At 35.9% G+C, this 17,355-nt stretch overlaps 1 long non-coding RNA gene across 3 annotated transcripts in view; it reads right to left on the bottom strand.

The window, feature by feature from the left end:
• Positions 1–913: 913 nt before the first annotated feature.
• LOC112950119 overlaps positions 914–17,355 on the bottom strand; it is a 72,513-nt gene continuing 56,071 nt past the window's right edge. For all 3 annotated transcript variants that reach the window (XR_003249955.1, XR_003249954.1, XR_003249956.1), the window contains 3 exons: positions 16,557–16,783; positions 6,682–6,824; positions 914–1,027 (listed from right to left, as the gene is read on the bottom strand). This is a non-coding gene — a long non-coding RNA (uncharacterized LOC112950119). The remainder of the gene's footprint in view (positions 1,028–6,681; positions 6,825–16,556; positions 16,784–17,355) is intronic.

The following is a 17,355-nucleotide window of genomic DNA, read 5'->3' as shown; positions in this document are numbered from 1 at the left end:
TGGATTTCACAAGAAGCATTTCAAATTCCTTTTTTTTCCCMAAAAAAATCATTTTAAAAAGTGTGGGAGAATCTTTCTACTTTTAATATGGAATTCCTGTTCAGTATAAATATGGTCTAAACTATATTTAAGTACAGAAGTCTTGAGAACAGACTTTTCCAGTTTGGAGACTGGAGAAACCCAGCCTACTGCTATAGGGAAACCCACTTAAAGTGTAGAATTGTCAACTTCAATTAATTTTTTTCTTTTGTAAATTTAATGGGGAGATGCAAGGACTGCRTGGTGTATGATGGGGCTTGGCTCTCATTCTAGAGAACTACAACGAGAACTAGCAATGCCACTGTTTGAATAGTAAGAACTTATTTAAAATTTCTACATTTTTCTCTAGTCTGTTTTTCAATTCTAAGCAATTAATTACTCATTATCTAGATTAGCCTAATTAAAGTGAGGATGAAATTATACTTTCACTGGACAGCGGCATTCAAAAGGAATTCCTGTGTATATGTGTGTGTGCGTGTGTGTTCTCCAAAAGAGCTTCCCCTTTTGTTCATTTCTTTTTGTTCATTTTATTTTCCTGTACAGAGGGTTTTTTTTTTTTTTTTTTTTTCACTTTAGCCTGATTACTGGACATAGAGGCAGATCTTCTCCCTTCTCCCCCTTGCAAAAAATGCACACATACACACCACAACTATGGCAAATGAGAAAAGGTTAACTTCACTGGAAGTATCTTACATTTGCCACCATTCTAACAGCATACCACTAGCAACTACTGTGAATCAGCTTATACCCATTAACTTCATGCCTGGTAGTAACTTTTGGATCAGTTGTTGGATCAGTTCACTTTTGGGTAACTGAGTTATCTCCTGGGAAAAAGAGGGCCAACTTACCCTTTGGAGCTTTCTTTTTTTCAGATGGTGGGTACCCAGACTCATTCTGAGAAGACTGCTCACTACTTCACAGGTTATAAAGTAGCATGGTTGCCGGACCATCTCAAATGCATGAGAGTGATGCTCAGGTCTTTGGACACCTTTAAAAAGATGAAAATCAAAATATATTATATTCTACGATATCCTAATTCTAAAAGCAGCATCCATCCACTTTTGAATGAATAAGTTGAAAGAGCTTGTTTCGTCTTTGATGCAGAAATAAAATAACTTCAAAGTAAAGGAAAGCTAACGTGACAGGCAAAGCACTTTCTCAGCTCTACTGATCATCTTATTTAACCATACTTAATAAAAAATGAAATATACAAATTACAAACTAAGAATTCATGAATTACCTGTATTAGGGTAGTTCAAGCCTTCAAAACACAAACTTAAAAAAGACACAAGTATCGATTAACTAAAAGAAATTTGCTATCGTGCTTTATTTCATTTCCTCAGTGATACTTTTTTCATTGATTCTGATCTTGCAATCTCATTTAATTTTACAGTAGTATTGTCAGCAGTGATATAAGACACTCCATACATGACTTTTACTCTCTTCTGTGTTCAGAGAAGTTTGCTCATTTAAATATAAAACCTCAAAGGACATTTAAAACATAGATGGAATTCTGCTGCTTTCCTAAGCAATTAGATTAATTTAACTGTTTGTCTCACAGCACTCACTCCACCTTTCCTAAGCATTTTTGTTTGATTGTTTTTGTATACGATGATTGTTGCCTCAGGCAGCCTCCAGCTATTCACAGTCTTTTTACATCTTTTATTTTGATTTTGAAGCTTCAGCATTGGTGTGTTTGTTTGTTTCTCTCTGCTTTTCTCTTTCAGGCTTATCAGTTGGGGCATTGGCAAACTCACCTCTGCCTCTGCTTTCCCACACCATCCTTTGATGGGTTTCTTGTGCTATAACTCCTTGGTAGATTATGTTAAGTAGAAGCTTTCTGCCTTCAGACTGAGAGATTGCTGCCTCTCTTTGAAGGCAATTTAACACACACACATTCTACTTTGAAATTTGCACAAGACAGAATTCAGAACCCAAATTTATCTTCTTCTGTGAGGGGGCAATCCTGTGGCGGGTGGGCAGATCAGTAGAGAGATTTTTCCTCCTGCCAAAAGTGGTATTAGCTATGTTTTTGTTTGTTTGTTTGTTTGTTTTTAATGGAATTCACTTGATATTTCAGTGGCATGTGAGAAACCCATGCAGAAACAGCCTGACAGTGGTGACATGCCAGTACACACAACACATGCTCCTTGCTCCACTGAGAATGACAACTTCTTTCTCTTAGCAGTTCTCCCTCCCTCCCAAGATGGATGGAAACACCAGCTCAGCTGTGCTGGTGACCACTTCTGCTTTAATATATGTGCGGAAAAGGCTTTAAAAAAAAAAATTGTAATGATCTGGTGTTTCAGAAAGCCCTCTGCGCTGAGGCATGAAAATACCTGGCACCATTTTGCATCATTTCTTAAATGCAGTCTTTTCCATTTGTGCTGCCTCCCTCTCTTCCCACTCAGAAAAGAACACTCGAAATAGAATTCCCCATTCCCCTCCTCTGATTTCTACTATTTCATTGTGAAGATGCAGTAATACCAATTCTTAGAGAAGAACAGAGTTCTACCTCATAAAACATCTCGACAGAAATCTGCCACTCTTCTCCCTCATGTCCAGATTCTTATAAGCTATCTCACTAAGCACAATTACATGAATTGCAATGCATTTTGTATTTCCTATTATAAACACGTTGTCACTAACAAAGTTTAGAGTTGATGAGTCTAGCTTCAGAAGCTTTCCTGTAGAAGGTTAATAATCATCTAGGAAACAGAATAAGATGCATCTCAAATAAAAACATCAAAATGTCATTCCATTCATTTTCCATAAATGGAAAAGTTCAAAATTCTTATATGTTATTATGTTAAGAAAACRTTAGAACTTTTAATTTCAGATAATAATCCCACACCAGTGAATAAAGCATTCTCAAAAATTCACAAAGTGAATAATTTTAAAGAATTTAACAGATACTGTTAAATATGCAGTAGAATGCACCATTAAAACCTGCTAATCAAAGTATATTTTCCTACAATTTTATCCTTTTTAAGGGATAATGGATATTAAATGACAGTATTAATTCAGAATTCAAAATTCTACAGCCACATAGTAAAAAAGCCCTCCTGCACAAGTTCTATTTGGTTTCTCCTAGCACAAGAACATTTTCATCCAATGAAAAATCAAAGCTGTAAACTCTCATTTTAAATCTTACCTCTGTTGAAGAAAATAATAATTAACACATTATTCTCACCACATAAAGCGAACATGCAGATACGTCCCACTAAGTTGTTTTAGAGGGAAGAACAATTGCTAATTATAATAAATATTTACTGGTTCAGGCAATTATATTTATATTATGAGTCATAGCAGCTTCAATTAAGTCTTTAGACACACATATTTGTGTTTTTGTATTAGGTTTACCTAGCCTCTCTGTTTTCATTCAGAGACAACAAACCAGTTCCTTTTGACTCAGTGTTCCATGAATTCAGTCAATTCATAGGATTTATTCTAGGAAACAGAATACAGTTGACTTCTCCAGTTGACTGCAAGACTGAAATTGATGGATGCCTCAAGCCCATTCTCAAGATCAATCATTCTAAATCATGTGAGAAAACAAATGGAGCACAGTCTCAGTAGGGCTCAAATTCCCTGTTTCTTTCTTTTTCCCTAGGATTTTAATTTCATTCTATAGAATAAAATATTATTTCATTAAAATATTCAGAACAAATTATTATTTCATGTACAAACTTCATTCAAATATTCAATAAGTGATTTTTCATTTCAAGATAGACACAAATATATTTCTCATTCTGCTAATGCTGTTTCTTAAAGAAATTCTCTATTATGCTACCTCTTCATAACTCACTTAACACCTGATTAAATAGTTGCCTCTGTCCTAATGAAACACACAAGGTGTGATGACTAGTAAAACATCCAATATTTACAATGAAGGTTTTTTTAGAAGTTTTTCTCTGACAAAAAACATAACAAAGAAATACTGAGGGAATAAGTATCTTCAAGGGATTTTCTGGTATTTGCATATTTCTGTTACTCTGTTTAAAGCCTGGAAAGACAGAACAATTTCTTGGGTTTCCCTGCATACCTTCCTGTATGGAAAGAGGAAGGAACAAAGGAGTGGAAATGATTTTATTAGTTGGAGGATGTTGACTTCTATACAGGTCTAATCCAGTTACTTACTCTGCAGTTCCTGTTCAAGGACATATCAAGGCTAAATGGCTTTCAGAGACCCACTATTGTACTAATCTAGCTCAATGTCACCTGCCACCCTGAAATACCTGAATTATTTTATAAGATCTGCACCTACCATTTTACCTATAGGAAACAAAATGTTGAAAGCTATTTAAAGAAAAACAGGGCGTTTTCAATGCTTCCTTGGTAGCATTAGTTTTTCTTTAGTTTTTCTTATCTCCCAGATCATCTAAGTTTTCAAAAGAATTCAGCTTAGAAAAAATGATTATACTGAGGTATTTTTAACAGTACTCTTTTATGCACTAAACTTGTCTAAAACAGACAGTACATTGGGCAGTATAAACTTTTACAGTCCTGAAGAAATGATTTTTTGAAAAAATGTAAAAATTCCAGCAATTGCTTTATTTCCTAACAAAGAAAACAAACGAATAAAACAATCATAGTCAGAAGGCCTTTATACCCAGAACTGCTGTAGAGCTGCACATTTAAATATAATAATCATTTTGGACTTGAAACTCTATTGGGTTGATCAACAAAGTTTAAGAATACCTCAGCTTACAGAGACACATAAACTCTTAGGACATACAACACTCCAAGAACTGCAGGTAAGTAAGGTAATCCTGGAGAGTACTCCAGTTTTATTTTAACTATAGTGAAATATTATTTTAAGAAGTAACAGAATAGAGCAAATAAACAACTTGGGTATTTTATAAAATGCTAGATTTTTTTTGTGTGTGTGGTTGTTTACTTTGCAAGTTAGTTTTTACACTTATCTGCTCACTTCTTCGTGGCTTGTCTTAATCTGGTGCATATCACAGTAGCTATTAAGAAGACACTGGTACTTTAAAAGCAATTACCCGTGAGGATTATTAGAATATTGTGTGATAAGTCAGCGAGGTATCTGTACAAATTATTATTAGTTTTTATTAAGGATATGCAGTCATCTCCATTTGCATTGAGTTAGACATGTTCTCTGCCTGCACGATGAAGTACACACTAACTGCATTTCCTCATGTTTCTTCACTGTACTGCAGCAGCCCCTGGGTTGCTCACAACATTTAAGCATGTTGGTTTTTCATTTGCCTCCTGAGAGAATCTATCTTCCATCAAGGAAGCAAGATGTAAACACATTCACAGAACAATCCTCCCGCTTAGCTATTTAAAAAGGTGAAGATATCAAGAGCACTAATATATAACAATGGCATAAAATCCATAAGAAGGAGAGTAAAATGAACATATGCCAGTTAGAATGGTAGTTTAGTGGTTGTTCAACGCAGTGCTTAATAGGAGCCACAAGCAGCAGCTCGGAGTGCCGAGGAGGCCGTATATCTGGAGGGGAGGAAGCAGCAACCTGGAATCTCGCCGAGTGAATCACTGCCACCGAAAAGCTCCAAAGAGCCCGGGGAGAGAATACTGCGTGCTTAACAAGCAAGAAAAAGCTACGATGTAGTTAAAAAAAAAAAAAAAAAAAAAAAAAAAAAAAAAAAAAAAAAAAAAAAAAAAAAAAAAAAAGAGAGAAGGGTTTAAAAGGCAGGATGGCTGTTACTTTCCAAAGAACATATTTATTTTACTGCAGTGGGAACATATTTAAATAAATATGTATTAATAAAGAAGTATTTCCATACTTATATATGTTTTTTTTTTTTTTAGAAAATAAATCCTTTTGATTTGGAAAGCATGGGTTACTATTTGTGCCGCAGAGCCTGCAATGGAGATAGAACTTCATAAGAACTGATAGCTGTCATTTGCCTTTCTTTAGTATCTTCTAATTTAATCCATCAAAGGAATAAGCAACATTTTAATCACACAGCAAGGTCAAAGGAAGTATTTTCACAGCTTTACCTTCCATAACATTATAATAAGCAAGACCACCCTTTACCCCATTCTGTTTCTGTTATATTTTTATCTTGCAGAATAATCTGTGACCTCAGGATGCTCGGAGAGGTGTTTAGGATGAGCATTATTTCCTTATTTCATTCACTACAACAAACCTACACACAATCAGGAACATCTCTGTGCTGGTGTGAGATCATGAAATCTAATGCTTGTTTTCACTCATCTCCATGATTATGCTGCAGAGCTATATCTAGCAGCATTAATGTCCTAGGCATCATCATTTAAAAGTAGAATAGAGAATCACATATGGTGAACGTGTGTGCTGAAAAAACGGTCTTCTGTACTTTCTGAAGCAGAACAACTTGTCTACTGCATTTGAGAACAACCATCTTCATACAAAGCAGTAAAGTCCAAGGTCCTGCCTGTCAAACTGAGGGCATTTTTGTCCTCCAATAATTTTCTAAGAATTTCACAACTGCATTTTCTTAAGTATCTTGTGGTCATTATGACTACGATAGACAGCTCTGTGGATAAGGCTCACATTTTTTCTTCCTGTAAAAATTCCTCAAAATTTTTGGAAGAAAGCTCTGTTCATGGCAAAATATCACCCAGGTGGTCAATATGCCTTTAAGTTCTATGCCCAAAGTAACATACCTTCCAGAAGTCTGAGGTCAAAGTCACCTATAGAGGTTCCTGTCCTAGCATTATATGCACTTCAAAGCAGGGACTTTTTCTTTCTGACCCAAGCTATCACAGCTCCCTCCACAGACCCTCATCTGGGCTTAGAAGGGAAGTACCTGTATAGAGAGAAAAAAAAAAAAAACAGAAAAAGGCTGTAATATGTTTTTCACCTAAGGTTTGATTCTGAAGGACAGCAGTATTTCTCCTCTGTGTCTTGTCCCATTATGGAGAAGGAGAGAATTGGAGCCAAAAGAAGACAGCTTTGATCCTGGAGGATAGTTATCTAGGTTAATTACTTCAGCAGGAATTATTGTTATGAAGAACCATGTATAAATTGCTGGGGCTATGATCTTAAATAGAGTCGCTGGCCTGTTTGTGGCTCACCTTTGGCTCTACCTCATCTTGGTAAATATAGAAAGAAAAGAGTTTGAGATGAGAAGAAAAGGCAGCTCAACTTCCCCGCTGTATTACCTGTTATGTCATACAAGAACCACCTCAGCAAAACCTCCAAGGAACAGCATCAAACCAGTTGCTTACGGAGAGGATGCATCTTTTACAGTGAGCAGTGAGACAACAATTTCTTTTCTTTTTTTTTTTTTTTTCTTCTCTCCTTTTATGGTGGGGGGAGTCCCTCTTTTCTTGTTTGTAAGACTCGGGAGTTAAAAAGGGAGTTAAGTATTAGACAGCTGAATTTACAGTGAGATTTCTCATTGGAATAGAGTGAAAATATTCTGTCTTAAGACACTGCATAAGTTGTGACAGCAAAGACTGCATGTTTGGTAGTCATAATTTGCTGATGTTTTTCTAACATCTAGAGCCACAATGTCACATCCGTGTGACAGTTTCTTTGTATTTACAGCTAAATGAACACAGAAAGTCAACAATAAAGTGTTAGGCTGAAGGCAAACAAAAGATGTTTGTTGTCCTTTCATAAAGCTCCAAATTATGTGTTTTAAACGCCATCAAATAAGGCATACAATGTAATGTAGTTAAAGATGGATAGAGACTGATCTGTAGTATTAAGGAGCTCTTTAAAAAAATGACTTCCAAAAAAAAAAAGAATTTGGGAATCATTCTGCATGTATCTTACGTTAGTAAAAGATGAGACAATAAATATTAACTATTATGACCATGGTACTTAAACAACAATGACATGCACTTTGCAAAGGCTGATATTTTGATTAGATTGATGGGAGAAAGAAAGAAAATAATTACATGGATATTATCTTACTGAATATTATTATTTCTCTTAATGCAGAATTCTATGCATAAGTGCTTAATTACCATCTCAGATAAGCTAATCACAGATTTAGACAGAAAGTCCTTTTCACTAAGCTGTTCCCAAATACCTAACAGGCACAGTTGCACTGTTGACATATTTAAGAAAGAATTACTTCTTATTAAATATTTGCTAGTGCTCCGTTTCAGGCCCCCCGATACTCTTTGAACTACCAATACTGGTTTTCGTTTTATGTGTTTTTTTGTTTTGTTTTGTTTTTTAACCCATCAAAATCAGTAAGAAAAATGCAAGAGTTTCTTCCCCCTAAACATCTATTCATACAGTGATGCATTCAACAGTTTTTCTTGCCTTTCAGTTTAATCCAGAAGGAATACAATTCAGGTAATAAAAGTCAAAGTGTGATATCTAGAGTGACTGGGAGATTTTCCTCTAAAATGCATTTCCATTCTGGACTAGAATATTGAAGTAGATGTCCTCACAGGTAACACAACAAATCCAACAGCAAAAAATGATTAGCAAATAAAAGAAAAATGTGTAAAGCAGCACCACCAAACCAGTCACGAACCAGCAACAAACTGAGTTTTTCAAGCATCAAGCATCATTTTCTCCAAACACTAACTCAATCTTCTCTCACCAGCTGATAGCAGCTAAGGCACCACTTCTCGTAGGGATTCCCAGAAGCATCTGAAAGCCCTAAAGCTTTTTGAAAACAGATCTGCAGCACTGAACATGCGATCCCTGGTCAAACTTGTGCACCTACCCTTAACATCAAAAAAATCCTTTTAAATTTCAGGGATTTATCTTATCTACTTGCACAAATACAGCCTTCCATGGGGTTATAAGTCATTTTGCAAATTTCCTGTTCAAAATTGCAATTAGAAATTGATAAATATGGGTAGGTTCATTGCAAATAAGTTCACCCAACTGAATGGCAGATTATTTTAACTGTATTCAAGCAATATCTATCTCAGTTTTGAATTCATAGCAAGTTTACAGTGACATGAAATTACATAATCAAGTTAGTCTCTAATGCATCTGTTTTCTCAGGTGATTGTTCTGTATACCAAAAAAAATGTGGAATAAATGACTATGTATTATTCCAAATAAATACTTAAAAAGATCATTTTAACCTTTGCATGTTTTGCCTGCTTGTTTTTCCAGTAATAAAACTGTTTTAAGATTTAAGTAAACAAGGAAATTTTCAGCAATTTCTAAATACACTAAGACGTGTAGCTATTAACACACTTGCAACTTATAATACAGTCTTCAGTATCTACAAACAAAATATAATAAAAAGCCCATTGATTTTTTTTATTAACCCAGAGAGAAGTCCAAAAGGATTTACAAGGCAATTTACCTTAGAGGCAGCACAGTGATTGCATACGGTATCTATTTGAATCACCTCAGCATTAACTCATTACCGCATACAGACCTGACTTAATGGCAGAACAGGGTACCAAAAAATAAAAAAAAAAATTGTATTTTGAAATATAAAATCTTCTGAGAATTCTTTGGAAAGTCACTGAGCTTTAAAGAATCTGTATAAAACTGAGGTACTTTAAATTTATTACTTAAATGTCCTGCTTCTTTAAAAACAAGTAAGAAATTAAGAGAAAAACTACAGGAAAGGTACATTGAACATATTGCTTTTACTGAAAATACGCATGTCATATCTTTTAAGGCACTTGTGCACTAGGCAGAGAGCATATGGAAGTAAAGCACACTTCTTTCAAAGCTAATTTGGACAAAAGTGTCCAATACACTGCATACGGGCATCATGTGAAATGAAGAATCTGAAATGTCCATCTAGCTTCCACATACAAATCATATTTTACTTTCAAAGTCTGCCTGGCCCATAGCTTCCTGCAAGTGGGTGAAGACAGTGCAAGGGAAATACCAGCAACTCTCAGCTGGCACACAGACCTCTCAAAAGAGAAGGAAGATATCACTATAGCTAGATTATATTAGTGCCAAGTTTGACAACTATCCTGAGTTTTATACAGCAGCCATACACCATATCAGAATTAGTATAAACAGATTTTCTTGAGGTTGATTTTGAATGGTCCACTGATGCGTTTCCATCTCATACCTTCTTTATTTAGTGACAGAGACAAATGTGATGCACAAATCTGCTGATCCAAATTCTACAGCAAAATTCAATTCATAGATTTTTGCCTCAAAATCTACAGGTGTACCTTGGGAAGAAGTCATAAGTCTTCCACAGCTCACATGTATCCCTCCACCTTATTCCTCTACCAGCAATCACAAGCCAATTTTGAAAATTACATGCGCCAAGGCTATCTCCTTCAGGAGGCTGCAGGGAGCTGGTGACAGTCACTCTGCATTCAGGACAGCTGAACACTAGTTTTTAACTTCCAAACTCAGCTCCATTTCCATAGATAATTCCAAAGGAAGCTCTGTAGATTTCTTAACAGTATTTCAAAGAACATGTTTTGTCTCCTAACACTTCTTAAAGAGTATGTCCTTAAGAAGGCCCATAATAAGTAAATACATATGTGCACGCATGCGTGTATACATAAATTTAATGAAGTCTCTCCAGACTAGGGACGTGTTTTCACTTGTAAACATGTAATACAATTAAATATTGTATATTAGTAAATGAAATATTTGTAAGAATTGCTAGTACTATGGAACTCACATTTGCTCTAAACTATCACAAATCATTTCCATCTGCATATGGTCAGGAGTTTGGTTTATTCCCAGGTTTTAATTCAGAGACTTTTTCTGGCTCAGCTTAGTACATGAAGAAGGTTTGCATGCCAAAGCTGTGATTAACTTTATAGATGCAGTGGAATTATGGAAATACATCATGCAAAAGTGCGTACTTGCCAAAATTATTCCATGACCTTGTGCTTAAGTTGAGTTTTAAATAATTCAGTGATGTATTGAATGAATAAATTTGTGCTGCTTGTTACTCTAAACAGTCATGCATTCACTTTCCTTGCCATTTTTAATAAAGCCTCACTTTCTAATATTCATGAAATATTGCATTTCAATTAAATTACATACATATTGAGAAAATAGTTTGCCCTAAGCTGTTTAGTGTTGACACCAACTGTCATTTGCCTTTTCTTTTTGTATAATAACCACAGAGGTTTTATGAACAGGCAATATAAAGCACTGTCACACTTTAATGAGAAACTTTTTTGATCACATATTGCAAAAGAGAGAATAAATCTAAGCTACTTTGCTATTTTTAAAGGCTATTAATTTCGCTTAAATAGTGAAAACTCAGTCCTAACTTAAGTTCCATTCCTGGTTTCATGGATGCAGCAGCATATTAATTCTTTCGTTGTTTAGCTGTTTAGTAAAAGAAATACAGAATTTGGGCTTTTGAATTTTTTTTTTATAAAAGACATTTTAAAAATGAAAAGGTAATAGAAGACCCTAGCAATTAGAAGGCTAGCATTTTAATCATTGTAAGAAAGCAGAGGATGAAAATGCAAAATTTTAACTACAGCAATGCAACAAAACATTACTCTCAAATTTATTGCATGTAGGCAAGTTGATTAAAATCCTTGTGACTCAATTTATTTYTCTCTCAAAATGGGAATCCTGCCACCTTCTTACCTACAAGTAATAACTTGATACTGTCATATTAAGTGCATTCCAATAGTATAAATTTATCTTACTATACTGCCTCAGATGATAAAACTGCTTGCAATTTTATATTTAAATCCATACACTCATATGGTTCTTCCCATTTCACCTGATTGCATTTCCCACCATGTGGCTAAAATAAACAGCAAGTTCTTAGTAAGACCTGGAAAGTTCCATGAAGGGCTTCCTGCACATCACCTCGGTGCCTGATGCCGAGGATGCCGCTCTGTTATTGAGCTCAAGAACCAGCCTCCGCTTCTCCAGCTGAAGCCGCGAAAGCTTCTCTGAGCACTCTGGAGACCACGGCTGCCAGCAGCGGCACCGCTGCAGGGCGCTGATCTTCACTCTGCTACCCACCAGCACCATTTGTGAGAATAGTTTCAAAGTATCCTGAACTGTTTCCTCTAGTCACCTCAATGTAACTAAGAAGCCACAAATGTGTGCCCTGAAGCACTTATAATCAGCGTAAAGACGACAGCAACAAAATGATGGTGAGGAAGTAGGCAGAAAAGTACATGACAGCTGCAGAAGCCTGTGATTACGTAATTGAAGCTATTTCACAACATACAGAGAGAGTTTTAAATAAACAAGCTAAATGTCATCCATTAGTTACATTCAATTCAGGAAAGGAGGTTGTCTTCACCAGACATTCAAATACCAATGACTCAGACTATAATTTCAGGGAAAGTGCTAAGTGAGCCAGACCAGGAGCCTTCTCACATATGTCTTCTGTTTGATACTTCTGGGAAAATGTGCGACGTTACTTGGCACATACTTTCACGTTGGATGTCACTGACACAATTATTCATGTGATGGATGAACAAAAGGCTGAACAAAAATGTTCAACATTTTCAACTCTACCTTCACTTAACTTCCTTTAAGAAACTTTAGATGACTTAGTGTCAGAGAACTGCTCAAGAAAGAAAGAATTGATATAATGAATGAGAATAATATAGTGGCTAGACTGGACTCAGTCACCCCATTGGTACTAGATCAAAATAAAGAACCTTCTGAAACTTTTTTATATATAATCTTAGTATCAGCAGTATCCTTTAAGATCAAATAAAGCTTTGATTTTTAAGCAACTGCTACTTCATTACAAATCAAAAAGACATCTAACAAATTTTAAAAACAAGACAATATAGAAGAGTATAACTCAGGGCATAGTTAGACTTGAGAAGGTCAAATACCTTCAACGTTTGCTTTCTTTGGAAGTAGAAGGATTTTAGAATCTACCTCAGTCACTAGCAATTTAAGCCTAGACACTATCTTTCCCATCTTCTATAGTTTTAAGTCAGATCATTAATTTTACTTTCAGATTTCTATTATGCTTAAATGAATTCTCTATTACCCAAATTTAATGCTCATATTGTAAATTGTGCATTTTTACACAACTGAAAACATTTCAAGATGCATTATGACCCTTAAAGTTGAGTTTAGTTTAGGTTATTTTTAAAATATTCTTAAAGATTTCAATATATGATAGGTGTTCCAAAGCTAGTCCAGTGTCATTTCATCACTGATATAAGAAACTGTGAGGGGGGAAAATATAAATAAATAAATAAAAAGAACAAGGACACCAGCACAGCTTTAGTTAACGGAAGCCTGTATTTGGACATCTAACCCTGGGAATCAGATGTTAACCAAGCATCAAGTCGCAGCTCACCCTTCTCTCCTGACGACTCCCTTCATTCTCTGTCTAAGTTACTGAGGCTGCACACTTTAGCCTTGCCTTGACATAAACATTTTTGTGTATGTGATCGTTCTGGCGGCCTGCGAAGGCTTTTGTGTGAATACTCTTAAGAGGAGAGCGAGCGTCTCCCCTTTGGCTACAGAAGCAGTGTGCAACTGCGGCCCCGGGACACGGACTACGGTAGCTCCACTCAGCCTTTTACGCTGCCCTCCCGTTGCAGGATCTATAGAATATGTACACAGGCAGTTCTACCAGTTGCAGCAGCTGTCTCACAAGCAACAAAGGGAACAAAGAAATAGTATCTAACATACATACAGGTACTCTCTATAGAGTAAATTTAGAAGCAATATGGAGCTGCAGATAAATAAAGGAGGAAGATGTAAAAGCATATTAGCGAACACATAAAATTGATCCCCAAAGTGATTCCTGTGGGGAGAGAGAAAAACCAGCAACCTTGAACATCACATTCCGCCTGGCGAAGGACTTCAGATGCTGAAGATTCACTGTATGGCCACCAACACCAACCCGGTGTGACACCTCTGACCTGAGGATTCCAAGGGGTTGGGGAAGGCTGAGGGTAACAACTCACAAAGGGAGAGAAATTGTTAAGTGTTTATATAACAGCTTTAACTGTATCTTACTCTTGAAAAAAAATCTGTATAGATGTGTTCTTTCTCTTTCTATACTAATGACATTTGGTCTAATTATGATTCCTGGATTAGACTGTAAGGTTTTGATTATACTAGCAATAAATTACTGGTTTTACATACAAGTGAGACTCCTCTTCATCCATAAAAATGATTTTGAGCATAATAAGATGATTTAACAAAAGATATTTTATATAATACCATTCAGTTTTCCTGGCATTGGCTTTTACTCACAGAGGAAGAGGAAGGAAATGTTTAGGTTCACACGGTAGACAAAACCCAATCCATCACAGCCCTGCAATGCTGGCAGGAASCTGCCAACTCAGGACTGTGTGTGCTCTGCGCCGTGAGGGGCACGCGTGGCAGGTGAGGAGCAAGGTGTCGTCTCCCATCACGGAGACACCAGCTCATCACCACCAGACACACAATTAGCTCTAACATCTCACTAAGGGGTAGTTCAAAAACTTCAATCTTCAATTTCTATACTCAAATTTTTATTTTGAAGATTCACAACATTTTAAAAGATTCCAAGAAAGCAATGATCTTAATTTATCTTATCTTTACAATAGTAAAGCTTCATGAAATATCTAAGGGATTAAGTTCAGGCTTCACAGAGGCCAAAAACAACACCAGCAAAAAGGCATTAATACTGCATAAACATTATTTGGGTTTTGTTGCTTTTCTGTTTGCTTGCTTGTCTAATTTTTAAAGTTAATATTGAGTGGTTTCATGAGCCTGTAAACAATCTGGCTTCACATTTTTTGGAAGTCACCTCTTGCTTTTAACATCTCAAGGAGTTCTGAACCAAAAGAGGTCACTTCCTAATGGTCATAGAGGAGGTCTATGCAATTTTTTTCTCCACTGATCACAGAGGAAATTTATATATGGAGGTGAGACAACATAAAAGTCCACTTCCTTTGCTAGAAAACTCTTCTGCAGGACTTTCCTTATTAAAATGTCTCTGAGGACCCAGAAAGCCCAATGCTTCTGTAACTCACTTGGACCTCTCATATTTCCATTTTTATGACAGAATAAGTGAAGTATTTAATATTCAAGTGGGATGAAGAAAGGAAGCCTATCTGAAATATCTCCACATTATAAAACTTTCAAATGTGCATAAACTAATCAAGATTCCTAATCCAGGCAATTTTATTTAAAGACTTGGGAGATATTAAAAGAAGGGCTACTTTGGAGACTTAATAACTAGCGTCATCAATTGCAACTGTAAAAATATTTAGGGGCAACATAATCAAAAGGCAAATAGGATGTCGTTCTCTGCAGAAATGCTCTGAAGAATATGTTAAAACTGAGATCCCATCGTTAAACAAATCAGAAAGATGGCTGAATGCATCAAGAAAGGTGGCAGCACTGCAGAAGTTAAATTCTGACAAACATGTCACGATCATGTAGGTCTTGCAGAACACATATGCCTCTAGGTGATATCTGCCTGTATCTCAAGTCCGTGTCGGCTCAACATTGTGGCATGGTGGCACTTGTTAAGTCAAGTTCAATATGTTCATTTTCATGATGTTCAAGTACGACATTTGAAAGGACTCAACATGGATCACGGGCACACAACACAAAAATTCAAAACACTCTAGAAGGTATTTTTCTTTCACTTGTAGTATAGGCCTCAGTTTAGTAAAAGTCTACTTAAAATATTAAGCATGTTCATATGCTCACATTCACATGCTTATTGAAGTTAACATGCTAAGTGCTTTCCTTATGTTAGCAGATATAATTCTTGCCTCTCCAGTGCAGATAGAATTTTTCCCTGACTTTGATTTTAAGACCAGGGATTTCAGCCACAGTAAGCAGTATAGCATTCAGAATATAAGGTAACAAAAATTAAGTGTGATCTCTAAAAATACAAATAGCTAAGAATATACTTGAAGTACATCTTAATAAAATCTAAATTAATATCAATTAATTTAACTGTAACAGAATTGTACCTGCAAAAATGGCTACTTAAAGTGGTTTTCAAAATGGTGATGTTGTTAGTTACTATATCATTGCTAGTTTTTCCATGTTCTATGAGCAATTCATATTATTTGTCCATTGAAACAGCAGAATAGAACAAAGACAGAAATAACACGCGTCTGTGAGAAACAGCAAGACACTGATCTCATGGCATAATTACAATACACTAAACTTTTGTCCAGTCCTCTGCTTTATTGCTGCTGGCTTGTCACTAGCGAAACGCAGAGAAGGCACACACAAACACACCCCATYCTTACTCCCATCCCAAACTATTTGAAGCTCTTAATTCTCATCTCCAAAATAAGAAACCTGCCTCACTACATTTATCCAGAACTTCTCTAACAAACACACTATCTTAATGACCTATCTGTCACTTAAAAACTCACGAGGGGATGACTGAACATCATTGACAATTTTTAGATACTCCCTCAGACAAAGAGTCTGTCTCCCCTGTTCTGCGTAGAACAAAGAATGCCACCAGCATCCTTAGCCACTAGCATATGTATCTGATAATCATATACCGAATTTAAATATGCCACTAGCATTCATTTGGTAATTATATACTGAATTTAAATAGCAATCAACCCAATGTTCCATAGAAATTATTTATGAAAAGAATTACGTAGCCTAATACTTGTCACTCAATCAAGAGTAATGCCTGACTTACCTGAAAGCAGCCATTTGCTACCCTGAAGTTCAAATTCTTTCAGCAGTCATTTACAATGTATTTGGTAACACCAATCACAGAAGCTGGAGCACTGGAGCTTTCATCAGCAGTCAATTCAGCTGACTTCTTTCTAGCATTGTCGCAGGAGTCATTGAGTCAGGAGTCATGGATCCTGACATTTGGAGTTTTTCCACAGAGCAGAGCAGCTTTTAATTGACATCATTTATCTGTGCATATACAAGAGGCATGACTGAGGTGAAGTTTCAGTAGTAAATCCAGCAACTGTCCAGTTCAAGGAATCATCAAGAAAACACTCAATGAATTTGCAGCACAAGTTTAGCTTCCATTGAACTTTATAAAATAAAATCATTTTGTACAGAGAAACGCACTTCTGTATAGGGCTATTCTTTTACGAACTAGCAATCCTCAGAATCCATATAGATTATACTGAAAAACAGTAAACAATTCTAACTGTAGGATATTGATGCCATTAGGGGTTTATTAGCTAATGAAAGAAACCATTAGTTTTTAATCATGCCTGACCTTCATGTCCAAAATTGTAATCTTCAGACCAACAAGTATATGTTATTTAATTCTCCCTATTTAGGCTTCTAGGAAGCCTAAGTATCTGAGTGTTGACTTTGCCACAAATTTATGTCAGATATTCCCTGCTGCATACTTGCTTCCCAACCCCAGTATCACACTCATCAAAAATGAACACAGAGCACTGTGGCTTTTTTTCTACATATACCCCAAGTTTGTTTCTGTGGGAACATGGTAAAATGAAGGGGAAAGAAAA

This window comes from Nothoprocta perdicaria, unplaced genomic scaffold (genome assembly GCF_003342845.1).
Source record: "Nothoprocta perdicaria isolate Ctin4 unplaced genomic scaffold, notPer1 scaffold_31, whole genome shotgun sequence".
Classification (NCBI taxonomy): domain Eukaryota; kingdom Metazoa; phylum Chordata; class Aves; order Tinamiformes; family Tinamidae; genus Nothoprocta; species Nothoprocta perdicaria.
This window is presented reverse-complemented; position numbering and strand designations above follow the sequence as displayed.